Raw genomic sequence first — 14,314 nt, forward strand, 5'->3', positions numbered from 1 at the left:
ATCTGCCCGAGTCCTTGGAGACCATGCAGAGCGAAACAGTTTAGATATTCCTAAACACCTAACATGTCAAATAGATGTTCACATAATGCATACTTTTAAAAATGCTGCTATTTTTTATTTTCTCTCTCCTAAAAATGTTGCAACTCCAATGCAGTCCTTTCGAAAAATTCAATTCTCCCACGTTCTAGGAGATAATCTCATCGTCTTCCTAGGTGCTCCAAAATGTTGGCATGTATGCATAATGTATGTCCCCCAGAACATACACTTGCTAAATGCAGGAAATGGGGAGGACCCCATAAATCTCACACTTGAGAATAATCAAAGAGAACATCCTATGAAGACTGTGTGGTGTGTAAAACCTAATAAATTAACTTCAAAGTGCTTGTGCTTATAATTGAGGGAGACCTTTTTGGTTTGCTTACAAATGTAGGACCACTGTGCATTCTGAATTTTCATTCCAATATCTTCGCACTGCTCAGCACAAAATGCCTTAGACAACCGCACTGGAATAAAGAGTCACTGTTCGTAAGACCACCGTCTTGATGAGGGAAACACATTCAATCACTGAGAGACATACGTTGAACCACTTCTCAACTTGCAGTTTCCGCCTGACTACCATCAACTTGGAGCCTACTTCATTTGCTACATCTGGCAGAAGAAATATAAGGCAAATCAAACCCTCTCGTACCAATTCTTGTCTCTTTTTTTAACACCTGCCATCTACTTCCATTTTTCCCACAGTTTTCAAACATGCAACTATTATTCCCATTTTAGAAAACCCCTCAGCCAATCCGCTTACCGTTTCTAATTTCTGTTCCATCTCCCTTTTACCTTATTTATCTAAGCTTCTGGAGCACACTGTATACTCTCAGATTTCCTCTTTTGTCAATGATCTACCTCTTCTTCCCCGCTTTCAGTCTGGCTTTCGCCCCCGTCACTCCACTGAGACTGCTCTGATCTGTGTGCTTAACTCTCTTCTTTTCAGCTCACTATTCTAAACACTCCTTTCTTATTCTTCTCGATCTATCTGCAGTTTTCGACACCGTGGATCATTCTTTGCTCTTGTAATCTCTCTTCCTTTGGTTTTAGGGGTTCTGTTCTTTCCTGGTTTTCTTCTTATCTGTCTAACAGAACCTTCTCTGTCTCCTGGGGTGGTAAGACCTCCTCACCTTTTGCCCTCGACCGGGGTCCCTTTCTATTTTCACTAAACGTCACTATTCGCTCCTATTATCTCTTCTTTTGGACTTTCAAAACACTTTTACGCCGATGATACACAACTTTTTCTATCTTTCTCATCTTTCGCTCCTGAAATTTACCACACTCTTACTACCTGCCTTTCTGCCATAAAATCTTGGATGGCTTCTCATTTCCTCACTCTAAACGCCGGGATGACAGAGGTCTTATTCTTCCCTGCTAACACTCTCCCCTCTAACCCCCCATCACTGTCTATTTCCTTTCCTCCCTCTACTCTTTCTGTTTCTTCTACTGCATGCAATCTTGGTCTCCAATCTCTCTTTTGCTCACCACATTTCTCTCACGTCTCGCTCCTGTCGCTTCCATCTCTATAATATTTGCAAAGTTTGTCCTCGCTTACTTTCCACGCTTCCAAACTTCTTATCTCTTCTCTAATTTTTTCTCAACTTTTCTACTGCTCTGTCATGCTTTTTGGCCTCCCATGCTCTCGCCTTGCCCCTCTAAAATCAATCTATCATTCCTCTGTTCGTCTACTCTATCTTCTTTCCTATCGTGACTCTTATTTCACCATTACTTGCCTCGCTTGGCTGGCTACCTTTCCACTCAAATGTTCCTTCTTGAACCTTTACACCACCAGTATCATGGAGTGGGCCAGGCCAAGGCCAGGCTTGAGGCCCAATGGGCAGAGGAGAGTGGAAACTTGAAAGTAAAGAAATGTGAGGCCCAGCCCATGCAAAACTTGTTGCATGTTACATAGTGCCTTGAACTCAATTCAATGCTTGTTGGCCAACCAATGAATCAATATAAACGGAAGGGAAATATGTGCATGAAGATGCACTGCTGAGGTCCGATCCGCGGCCACACTAGGGACACGCTACAGCAGGGGCGGCTTGTCCATAATGGGCGACAGGGCTTCGACCCAGCCCCATTATGGATGATCCCAGCCAGCCCAGTGAAAACACTGAGGGCTCGCCGAGCTGCACCAAGCAGCTGAAGGAGCGCTCTTATGCTGGCTTCAACTAGTAGCACTCCCAACAGTGTTTTTCCTCCCTAGCCTTGCAGGGCCCATTGGGGATGCTGGCTGGAGGTCTGCACACCTGAATGTGCGAAGGTGCGCCCTTGCATCCCCTCAAACATACAGGGCAAAAGGGGCACCATGAGCAAAGCACTACAGCTCCCCCGTGCATCTGCAGCAGGTTATTCGGGGTTTGCGTGTTTACTTGAGAGTGTAGAAAGGCTATGAGTGCAAGGATGAATGTGTGTGTGTGTGTGTGTGTGGATTTGAGAGTGAATGAAAATAATGAAATAATGGTCATACTTGTGTGTGAATGGAGAGTGAATGAAGAATGACTAATGTTTTATTATTTATATTTCACACCAGACCCGGAGGTATTCGGGCGCGAAAGCATAAAGAGGGTTGTTAAGCTTAGGTTACATGGTTACATACAGGAATAGTACAGCTAAGGTTACAATGCTGTATATGAAAACAATGGGCAGAGCAAGTAGGTATATACAGTAAGTAACAGGACTTAATATGAGGCACATGGATATAACACAAGTAATGAAGTCACGTATATAAAAGATCCTAGGAGGGATGCAGGTAATAGTACCTGTCAGGTGGGTCAGACAACATGTTTCTTTATCCATTGAATGAGACTAGATCTGAATTGTAGGTAGGGTAAATCTTCTCTCAGAGCAGGAGGAAGGGAGTTCCAATATTGAACTGCTTTAACAGGGAAACTGCTCCCACCGGATTTAGTGAGCTTAACTCTAGGTACTAGTAGCAGGTTGGAATTAGCTTTTCTTAGGGGACGGGAGGCTGTTTGTCTAATGAGTCTGTCCATGAGGTATTGTGGAGCTGCATGGTTAAGGCATTTGTGTGTTAAGGATGTGGTTTTAAGGAGGATTTTATCTTTTGTGAGAGCCAGTTGACCGATCTTCTGAGATCAGATATGTGGGCGTTTTTGGGGAGATTTAGAACAGCTCTCAGGGCGTTATTTTGGAGAGTTTACATTTTGGAAGTAATTAATTTAATTTATTGCTGCCTAGGTATAAGGCTTTGCAATAATCTAGTTTGGATAAGATTAGGGCTCTCGCTAAAGTGATGCAGTTGTTAGGTGATAGGAATGGCTTGGCTCCTCTAATAAGTTTGCAAGTGTAGGATGTGGCAGATGCCAGTGCGTTTACTTGTTTACCAAAGGTGAGCATGGAGTCTATGTAGAAGCCAAGAGTTTTGACTACTTTGGCAACGGTATTGTCAATTATGAGGGAGGCATAATTAGGACCCAGTTTTTTAATGTTGGCGGGAGTACCTAGAATGAGGAGTTCAGATTTGTCATCATTCAGGCACAGACCGTGGGTGGCCATCCATGCCTGGATGATGAGGTACACTCTGTTCACAAAGGCCAAATCCTTATCATAATCTCCCGTAAGCGGGATGAGGATCTGTGTATCATCTGCATAGTTGGTGTAGGTGATACCTAGACCATCTAGATCATCGAGGAGGGGCTTTGTGAAGATAATGTACAGAGTGGGCGAGATGCAGGATCCTTGGGGTACACCGCATAATAAACGGTGAATGATGCTGTATGAATGCTGATGAGTGTGTGTGAATGTCACAGTGACTTTGTTGGGGTAGTTTTCTCAGGTATACCAGAGGATGGCTGGGGATCCGCCTGACTCCCTTCCCCAGAATAAACTGAGGACTCAACCAACGGCAAGTTAGAACTGCGATTTATTGCAAAAACCAACAGGGATCATCCAAGACAATCAAGATTCTCCAGTACTTCTCAGCTCCCCATGGTGTGTGCTCCAGTTTTGTACACATTGCATCATCACTTGGCCCTTCCCCGAAAAACCTATCATCACAGGGGATTGGATACCAAGAGTAATAATACCTATATGGAGGTACCCTATAGAGGTTATTCTACTGGCCCTTGCATGTCAGGTGGCTGGCCTGTCCCATCCCCAAGAAGCTATCTATTACATTATGGCAGAGTAATGGGCTTACCATTGGTTCTTGCACCTTGCCATTCACCCCTGATTTTCTGTGCTTTGATTGGTTAGAGCTGATCTCCACAGGCTTGGGACTCAATTCGGTTCTCTGCCCTCTGTGCACCTCTTCAAGGTGATGTGAACGATAATGGGTCTGTATTGTAACTTGTATTGTACCACCTTTGCCTATGAGAGTGCGTTCTGAAATTGTAACACTTGTTGCTTCCTTCGTCTGGCTTGGCTGGGACTGGCTCTGCTTTCCCACCACAGGTGAATGCCCATTGTTTTGTTCGGCTGCATCACATGCTTAGAGACCACAAAATCGAGCTCTTGGATCTGGATTTATGAGGATTTATTTCATTCTCTGCAGCTGGTCCCCTTGTCGTCTGAAGATTGGAATGCGACCATGTATCTCTGACCTTGGCTATGAGCTTGCTTTGCGCTCTGTGCAGCCTTAATCAGCTCTTCTTGTCTCAGGCTCTGTGACTTAAAGCCTTCTGTAATTTTCCTTAAACTTCATAATATGATTTCTACATGCTCATGCTTTGCTAGGTAACCTATAAGTTAGTCACACACACTCCTATCAGGCTCCATATATACTCCTGTAGTCCCATAGGGTTATTCGAGTTAAGCATCTGCAAGCTTGCTCAGGATCTCTTGTTGCCTTGCATTTCTGCATTACTGCATTTGGCTAATGATAACAATAATAAAAGCATTGACAGTATGTATATGTATCTGTCCTCTAGCTATAGAACTGTGCAAGCATGTTCTTCGCATATGCGAGTGTGTTTGTGTGCTGTGGTGCAGGAGTGCAAATGTGCTTCATGACTAACGCAACTATGTCGCAGTGTCACTAGTGACATCAACATCGTAGCTTCCTGGTACTTAATTGAGACTTCCATCAAGGTATTTCGGTCCATGATCTCCGTTTCCTCTCCTATACCTGTCTTTGTTATCCCGCCAAGGTGTCCATATAATTTGCATGATCGGCAAGTCCAAGACATATAACTGTAAACTCCTACTGGGTTGCACCATATCAATTTTCCTTCATAATTCTTACAGTCGAATGGATTATCTAGCTTCATCGCCTCATGTGGGAAAAGTGGACATTCTACTATTCTTTCTCAGCTTGTCTCTTTCCTCCACTATTTTGTCCTTTGTGTCTCCTATATTCGCATCCATCATCACCTTCATCCCTGTCGATTTCTCTGTCGTCTTGCGGCATTGAGTGATGCAGATCTTGATCACACACAGTGCAACTAGTGCCAATATTAATGCCCCTAGTAATACTTTCAGTCCATCTGCTAGCCATGAAGGCTTCCATGACCAGAGGTATGCTATCCAGCTTTGATCTTTTCCGGTCCCCTTGGCTTCTTCCTCCATTTTGGCATGCATCTTTGACAATTGGTTGACTGTTTCTGTCAGAGTGCCACCCTCTCCGTCACTGGCAGGTGCATACATGCAACAGGAACTCCCAATTTGTGCGCAAACTGCTCCTTCAATTGCTGTGAGCAGATCCAGAATTTATCTATTCTGGAGCGCCATCAACATTACTAATCAGAACTCTTCTTTTATTGCGTTGAATCCATTCACTGTAGAGTTTATTGTCAGCGTCAGCTCCCACCTGGTAATCTGCAGCAATTTTCCATTAGTATATGTTTGAACTGCTGGAACTATTGATGTGAAAAACATGTTCTGGTGGCACATCCTCTAGAGCTGTTTCTGACAACTCTGAGAAATATTTGCTTCTTTTCACTTTACTCGCTTCCTCTGACCCTTTCTCGCTTCCGTTTGCTTCTGCTTTCACAAACCTCTTCTTTCTTGAGTTAGTGTCGACCTTTGGGAAGTCATCGAGCTTTATGTCCTTGTGGGGCATTACCAGTGATGGCATATTGATATGTATCAACGAGCAAACTCCTCCCCAATTAGATGGCAGCTTCTCGTATGCCATGGATCCACAAGCCCAGAAGTGGTCCATCAGTACTGCAGTGCCTATATTCATTGCTGGGTGTTTTTCAGTGTATCTACACCCTGTGTTATCTCCAACCTTCACTTCACGTTCATTCTTGTAGGACAATGCTGGTTTCTTCAGGAGTATGATAGGCATTGGTCCAGCTTCATTTTCTACCCAAGTGATCAGCTTTGCACTCGCACCCCACTCCTTCAGGCACTTGTCATTTTCTCCTTGTACTGTATTCACTGGTGATTGTACTAGGGTGTGTGCTCTGCTTCCTACTACTCCATCCATTCATCCTTCTTCTGTGTATACTTGGCCATACACAAGCATTTGTGGTTTCTCCCAACATCCAGGTTCTCCACCTATTTCCTTCACCCCCCTCTTCGGGCAGGGCTTTTCCTTCAATGTGCTTGTTTATGTGTCACAGTCAGATATGTACTGTATAACTTGGTCTAACTGCCAATTCCTCCTCGAGTTGTTACCATATACAGGTACATAAGGCATTGGGCTCTTGCTGCTGGTATTTTAGTTGCTATAACTGTTCTGGAGGCACTCATGGCGTAGGGGATCATGAGCAGACATAATAACAGCTCTCCCCAGTGGTGTCCTTGCCTACTTTGGTCATGTGCCTGTACAACATGTTATTAAACTCTCGAGCATTTTCAGTGAGATAGAGATCCACCCCCTCATGTCTGTGTCAGCACTGCACTTACCTCTCCTTACCGTGCTTTCAGTGGTCTCCTGTACACTTGCTGGGCTTGGGGTAATGTTAGTAGAGAATACAGCGGTTTTACTAGAAACAAGCAATATTCTCCAGAATATGAATAAGAATACCCCACAAATTTTATTTATTTTAATTCTTAATAACACGCCAAATCGGCCACAGGCCTCACGGCGCACACAAAACCAAACAAGACATAGACGAATCAGAATTAACAGAAAGGGTCAGAGACCAAAGTAGATATCGACAGTCGAGCCGTGGGACTAGGGGGCGGTAAAGAGGTGAGTCTTGAGATTCTTTTTGAAGTTGACCAATGAAGTGGAGCTCTTGAGGTGAAGAGGAAGTGTGTTCCATAGAGTTGGCACAATGACGCTGAAATTGGTTTTTCCAAATTTGACTAAGCGAAAGCGAGGCTGAGAAAACCTGACTTGCTCGGTGGACCTCAGTGATCGACCTGGAACATAACGCTGAATGCGCTGTGTCAGGTAGCTGGGTGCAGTGTTATTCAAGCATTTAAATGTAAGAGTGAGTATCTTAAAAGATACCCTATGCTTGATGGGAAGCCAATGCAGTTTCTTCGGGGCTTCGGTCATGGAAAGATGCCTTGGTAGGCCAAGCGCGGCTCTGACCACGCTGTTTTGAGTAATCTGAAGGGTGGTGATATTAGCAGCAGAAGTGCCTGCTAGGAGACTGTTGCAATAGTCGAACATAGAATTTACAAGAGTGGATGCAAGAAGGGACATTTGCTGACAGATAGGAAGGGACGCATTGCGCAAAGTTGCCTGTTTATCCAACCACAAGTGGCTTGAATTTTTTCGACATGTGGGCGAATTGAGAGTTCATCGTCAATGGTGACCATGAGTGTCTTAACGCTTTGTACCACCAGAATGGACACATTGGCAATGATAAATGAAACATATTCCTTTGAGAGGTTCTTTAACATGTGACTGGATCCAGCAATGAGGATCTCTGTTTTGTCGGCATTAAACACCATAAAATTTGGACTCATCCAGGAATGGATGATGGAGTAGATGGCAGAAATGGCTTTAGAGTCAGTAGAATAGGAAAATGAGAGTTTGAGGATGACATGGGTGTCATGATCAGCGTAGTTGGTATACAAGACACCCAGGTCATCAAGCAACAGAAGCAGAGGAAGGATATAAATATTGAAAAGAGTGGGGATAGACAGGATCCCAGGGGAACACCACGTGTAAGCAAGGAGAGTATAGAAGAAGAATTTTGAATGACCACGCGGGCATTCCTGGGACCAAGAAAGGAGGCTAACCATTTTGTAGTAAGTTTTGTACAACCAACAAGGGATTGCAACCTTGTTGCCCGGAGCACCTGGTTGACTAAATCGAACGCGGCTGAAAGATCTAACAACATCAGGAGTGCTGGATGGCCGCGATCGATGATGGACCCTAGATTAGGTTTTAAATCTAGCATGGCTGTTTCTGTGCCGTGACGGGCTCGATAGCCTGACTGACGAGGACCAAGGATGGCGTTGTCGTCGATAAATTTCTGTAGTTGAAGATAGGCTACATGGTCTATACCTTTGAGAAGGAAGGGCACATTAGTTATTGGCCGATAGTGCTTTGCAAGAAGGGGGTCGAGATTGGCTTTCTTAAGCAGAGGCGTGATCCAGGCTTCCTTAAGGTTAGCCGGTACTTGTCCCTCCGTAAAGGACTGATTCATCAATTTAGTAATCCAAGGACTAATAGTCTCGAGGCATTGTACAAACAGCCTAGACGGGCATGCATCGCCTTTACATGAGGTGGGCTTCATATTGAGTATGATCGTGTTACCTCAGATACAGTGCAAGGGGTAAAAGAAAAAGAGGGCTTTTTAGTGGGAGAGTTGTTGGTAATAAGAGACATGACAAAATAAGCACATTTTTTATTATTTCACCCATTTTTACCTGTGCTGCTAGCTCCTTGTGCAGCTTGAAGATATCAGTTGCCCGCCTGAAATGTGCAAAAGTGAGCGTTATTGTGTTAGTGTCGAATTAGTTTTAAGCCCCGTGGACCAGATAATCGCTCATGGCGAAGATGAACAGTTCTAATCCCAGGGTCTCTTAGTATGGCGAGAACTGAAGGGTTTCCTCGATCAAGTTGTGAGTAAGCTTGGGGCAAATATGCTGTGAAAACAAGATAATATACTTTAGGTGGACATGCTCAGAATCTATTGGGTCTCCTGATATAATGGACAAAATGGCCCAAAAAGGTATCAGGTTGTAAATCATTGGGCAATATGAACATGCATCAAAAATCACAGTCAGCTTTCATGAAGAATATATGTAGAGAATAAAATAACAGACATTGGACGTCATCAAAAGTTGGGCAGTATTTATGAGGATTTATTCCATTTCTCTGCAGCTGCTCCCCTTGTCGTCTGAAGATTGGAATGCAACCAAGTATCTCTGACCTTAGCTGTGGGCCTGATTTGCGCTCTGTGCAGCCTGAATAAGCTCTTTTCGTCTTAGGCTCTGTGGCTTGAGGCCTTCTGTAATTTTCCTTAAACCTCATAATATGATTTCTACATGCTCATGCTATGTTAGGTAACCTATAAATGAGTCACACATGGTCCTACCAGGCTCTACATATACTCCTGTAGTCCCATAGGGTTATTTGCGTTAAGCATCTGCAAGCTTGCTCAGGGTGTCTTGTTGCCTTGCGTTTCTGCATTACTGCATTTGGCTAATGCTAAAAATAATAAAAGCATTGACAGTATGTATATGTATCTGTCCTCTAGCTATAGAACTGTGTAAGCATGTTCTTCGTATATGCGAGTGTGTGTGTGTTCATGTGCTGTGGTGCAGGAGTGCGAATGTGCTTCATGATTAACGCAGCTATGTCGTGGTGTCACTAGTGATGTCAGCATCGTAGCTTCTTGGTACTTAATCGAGACTGTCCATCAAGGTATTTCTGTCCACAATCTCCATTTCTTCTCCTATACCTGTGAAAACATGTTCTGGACTCGGTCTGTATGGCTAAATGAGGGGATACATTTCTGTGTATTTGTCAGCCATTGGTGCACTTGGTATTCGTCAGAAATAAGATAGATGGCCGCAAGTGTTCCTGGCTCTTCGTCCTGTCAAGAATCTGGAAGTGAGGAGGGGCATTCTCTGGACCCTCGATTCAGAATGAAGAATGAATGTCGTATGAATGCTGATGTGTGTGAATGGAGAGTGAATGAAGAATGAATTATGCCATATGGAGAGTGAATGCAGAATGAATGATGCTATATTAATGCTGACGCGTGTGTATTTGAATTGAGAGTGAATGAAGAATTAATTATGCCATATGAATGCTGATGCATGTCAATGTAGAGTGAATGTAGAATAAATTATGCCATATGAATGCTAATGCATGTGTATATGAATGTGGGTGTGAATGAAGAACGAATGTTGTATGAATAATCTTGATGAATGAAGATGCATGTGTGCCAGCTGGATATTCGGGTGGGGAAGAGGAATGTGGTATTTGTCCTATCTGGACACATTCATTTGGTGTGTCCAGGTTGGACAAATATTCACTTCAACAATATTAAAAAAAAGGCCCTGCTGGCTGCCGTGTAGGGGGGCAGCCAGCAGAGCCTTTTTTTTTATTATTGGTGAAGTGAATATTTGTCCAACCTGGACACACCAAATTGATGTGTCCAGATTGAACAAATACCACATTCTGACACAGGGAGAAAACTGCAGGAGAAACTGAAGAAACAAGTCTAGAAAATATTGTTATTCAAAAATGAATTATTTAATTATTTATACAAAACTAGTCAATAATGAAAACGTTAATATAGTGTTATTTACAGTACAGAAGGACAATAGAAAAAATCAAATCGAAATCCATTTTGACACACAACAGCACTCCAAATACTCTATCATACCATACTCATATATACACATACAGTGTTATTAAATCAACACATTAATTGAACATAAAATAAATAAATACATAATTAGAAAACATATAGCCTATAAATGAAATGGTTAATTAATTTTTGCTTCCATCTTCGGGTTTTTTCCAAAACATCACCAACCGGTTTCGATGTTGCTAAATATTTGTAAAGTCTTCATCAGGGGAACAGAAACTGTAGGCAAACTGTGGCCAAACATTATTGGTGGCCTTGATGTCCATTCATTGTTCAGTATAAAGTGTCTTGTTTGCGTGATGTTGGGAAGCCAGGCCGCCTAGCCCATAACATCAAATGGCCACCTCGTTCATATCGTCAGCGTACTGCAGTCTCTTTGACAGTGCTAGCTACCCAAGCAATGGAGTCGCATGTACAACAGGCAAAGGTAGAAACACGCACCTAATGAAAAGCATCTGACCTTCCCAGCGTTGGTACAGAAGGTAACGAATGGAGAACCCTGCTGTGGGGGTGTTCACGTTAGCCAAGCTGGCACAGCCAAATATTCACAGTAGCATGGCATTTTATTTTTTGGCAACAGAGGGGAAGGCGGCATAATGAGAGTTCTTAATGGTACTGGCCCACATTGGTGGATACAATCTGGATATATTTTTTTACTTCGGCATGTTATTTGGCACTGGTATATCCAACAGGTGTATGTTCTTATATGGTAATGCTGGCCTATATTGTTGCAGTCTCCATGGACATGTATGGGCACAGAGCTTGAAAATGTTTTTTATAGTTGCATGTACTGTGTGCAAAGGCATCATGAAAATGAGGTGGAAAATGCTCCGGTGCAATCTTGATGACTTGCATCTATTGAATTTGATGACGTTTTACCCTATAAAACAATTGCAAACAGTTGCTTTTCGCCCACTTTTTTTTTACAGAATGTGCACATGATTTGACCCCAATAGTTGAAATGTTCTCAGGGGGAGAACCCCCAAAACCTGCATGCTTGGCTCGGGCTCCCTTGATAGGCTCGATTGTTTCCACCTATTTGGGGGAAACGTTAACGCCCCTCTAATTCACCAGAGTCTGCACAGTGTAAGGATGTGGGCACAATATAGCCTTGATGCAATAAGGGGCAGAATCGTGGTGATTGTTTAAAGGATGCGAGGATAAGCAACACCATATGCAAAACTTTAAGATCACAAAAACAGGATTTGGTGGTAGTGTCAATTTACGTTGCCTGGGATAGGATGTCATCCATAATAACCCCCAAGCTCCTGACATGTTGCACATGCTTTCAACATGCCATATCTACCAGTCAGACATCGAGTGGCTAAGGTTTTGTGGGCATTGAGCTGCAATCGTTTGCACCCATCGTCATGCTTACTGGAGCATGGCAGTCACAGAGTGGCAGTCTGGGGATAATCTTTGTCAATAACATGAGCTTCATCCACCAAATCACCAAGTATCCCAGAAATCAACATTTCCAACTCCACGTTGTAAGGAAAATCATTTCCTATCTTGAAATTACCCAGAAAACAGAAGTGATCTGAACATTGATCTCATCCAGACAAAATAAAACAGGTCTTTTTCCCTGCAGCTTTGGGACTCCCCCTCGCCTAGTGCACTACACTGGTTTTCTTTTGAGCAAAGTATTCTGTAAACAAAACCTCTCCATTCGCTCAAAGGCCTGCGGAACACCGGTCATAACTCCTTATCACCACCTAGAACAGGAGACTTCGATCTTTGACCCTCCAGATGTTTTGGACTACAACTCTCATCAGACTAAGCCAGTAAGTCAATGTTGAGGGATCATGAAAGTTTTAGTCCAAAACATCTAGAGAGCCCTAGGCTGCTGACCCCTTTCTATAAAAAAAACACCACTCTACAGGGTGATCAGATCTTCCACACACCATCTAATGACAATCCCAAAGCTCAAGAGGAATCATCATTGTAGCCAGATACTTGCAGTTTTTGTTCCAAAGTACTGGAATCAACTATCCATGGACATTAGATCAACATTGATATTCTGGAGATACAAAAGAAATATGGAATCCTAGCTACAGTGTCAATTTGTCTGACAAAATAGACCTGAACCGGGAGTAGTCGCTAAGGGCTGTATTGTTTGTACGGCCTTTACTGACTCTTGTATTGGCCTATCATAACATTTTGAGAAATTAACTCCACTCAATCTGGTTAGATCATCTTTCCTGAACAGTAAGGACCTCATGTGAAGGATTTAGTTTCAATATTCCACTTACATTGTCTCTGTAAACCCAACATTTGTATTGGTTGCCTTGTTATGTAAGGGGTACTTTCCTAACTTTCAGATCATTGTCATCCAACCATGTATGTGGCCATTGTTGTACTGATATCTAGTCATTTGCTTTCACACTGTGTTGAGATGAAGGTTCTTTGTTCCGCGTGCTACTTCGTACCCCTTTCCTGACATTTATCAGTTTACATCAATTTGGCACATTACTAACGTCCAATTAATAAAGACACTACTGACATAGCTAAAGTAATGGGACTCTGGCATCACTAACATTGTATTTTGTCTGAAATGGCATTGGCGATTAAAGAAAAAACACACTACTTCCCACTACCTGGCCTGAAATCATGAAATAGGTCCAATAGATTGGCCTAAATTAATTGGCTAATATAGGAGGCAGCTGCTCTCTCAAGCAACTTCCCCGGTTAATGAAGATGGGAGGTGGAACACTAATTATAAGCAATTTACAGGCCTAATGACATTTTGTTTCAGTTGTTGGGATATGCATCTTTACTTGTAAAATAAGTTGATACAAGCCCACAAGTAAAGAGTGCTGGTAGGTGCTAGAGCCATCAACAGGTTAGTGAGGCATGGCACATGGGAAGAGCTGGTGCATCCAATGTCAGAGAGGAGTGTCTTTGTTTTATTGTATGGAGAATAAACATTGTTTCAGAAAGATATTTTTGAAAAGAGTTCACATGAGATCGAGCAGAAAGTCATGCCTGATTGGGTGCAATTGTACAGTTGCAAATGGACGCCTGTTTCCCAGAAGGGCATACTATGCATGCATTTGAGGAAAGAGACATTTTGAATGTTGAGTGCTTTGAAAGAAGCCAATCAGCATTCTCAGTAATAAGCCCTTGTTTGTTTAGAACATTTATATCGCACACACATTTACCACCCCGATCCCTAGGTCTGACTTGGTGAAACTCCAATTTGGCACCTGCCAAGGGAGAATGAAATCCCATTTGCTGTTAGCACCCTGGCAATCATCTTCTTCCCTTTAATATTTCCCTGCTAAAGATTCCTTCTTGTCCAGTAATGGCACTCCAGATAGACTGAATAGCCCTGTAGAAGGTTGGAGGGAGTAGCCAATAATTTCTTAGGCGTGTGTGATGTGAAAGCTAGGGCGGATCTGCGTCATACTAAATACCGTGATTAAACGAACAAAGAGGAGATTCTAAGATGTTAGGGAAATATGGACATTCTGGTGGCTTCAAAGGGAGATGTATTTGATTGATTTGAGGGATTTATAAGCACACACAAGGACAAACCAAATCGTATAGGGATGTAGATGGTATTGAAAAAACAC

At 42.9% G+C, this 14,314-nt stretch overlaps 1 protein-coding gene across 1 annotated transcript in view; it reads right to left on the reverse strand.

The window, feature by feature from the left end:
* The window catches only part of LOC138558839 (cysteine-rich secretory protein LCCL domain-containing 2-like), a 446,647-nt gene that overhangs the window by 413,949 nt on the left and 18,384 nt on the right, over window positions 1-14,314 (reverse strand). The gene's annotated exons all lie outside the window — the stretch shown is intronic.

The sequence above is a fragment of the Ambystoma mexicanum genome, chromosome 1q, assembly GCF_040938575.1.
Source record: "Ambystoma mexicanum isolate Mex_15411 chromosome 1q, UKY_AmexF1_1, whole genome shotgun sequence".
Lineage (NCBI taxonomy): Eukaryota > Metazoa > Chordata > Amphibia > Caudata > Ambystomatidae > Ambystoma > Ambystoma mexicanum.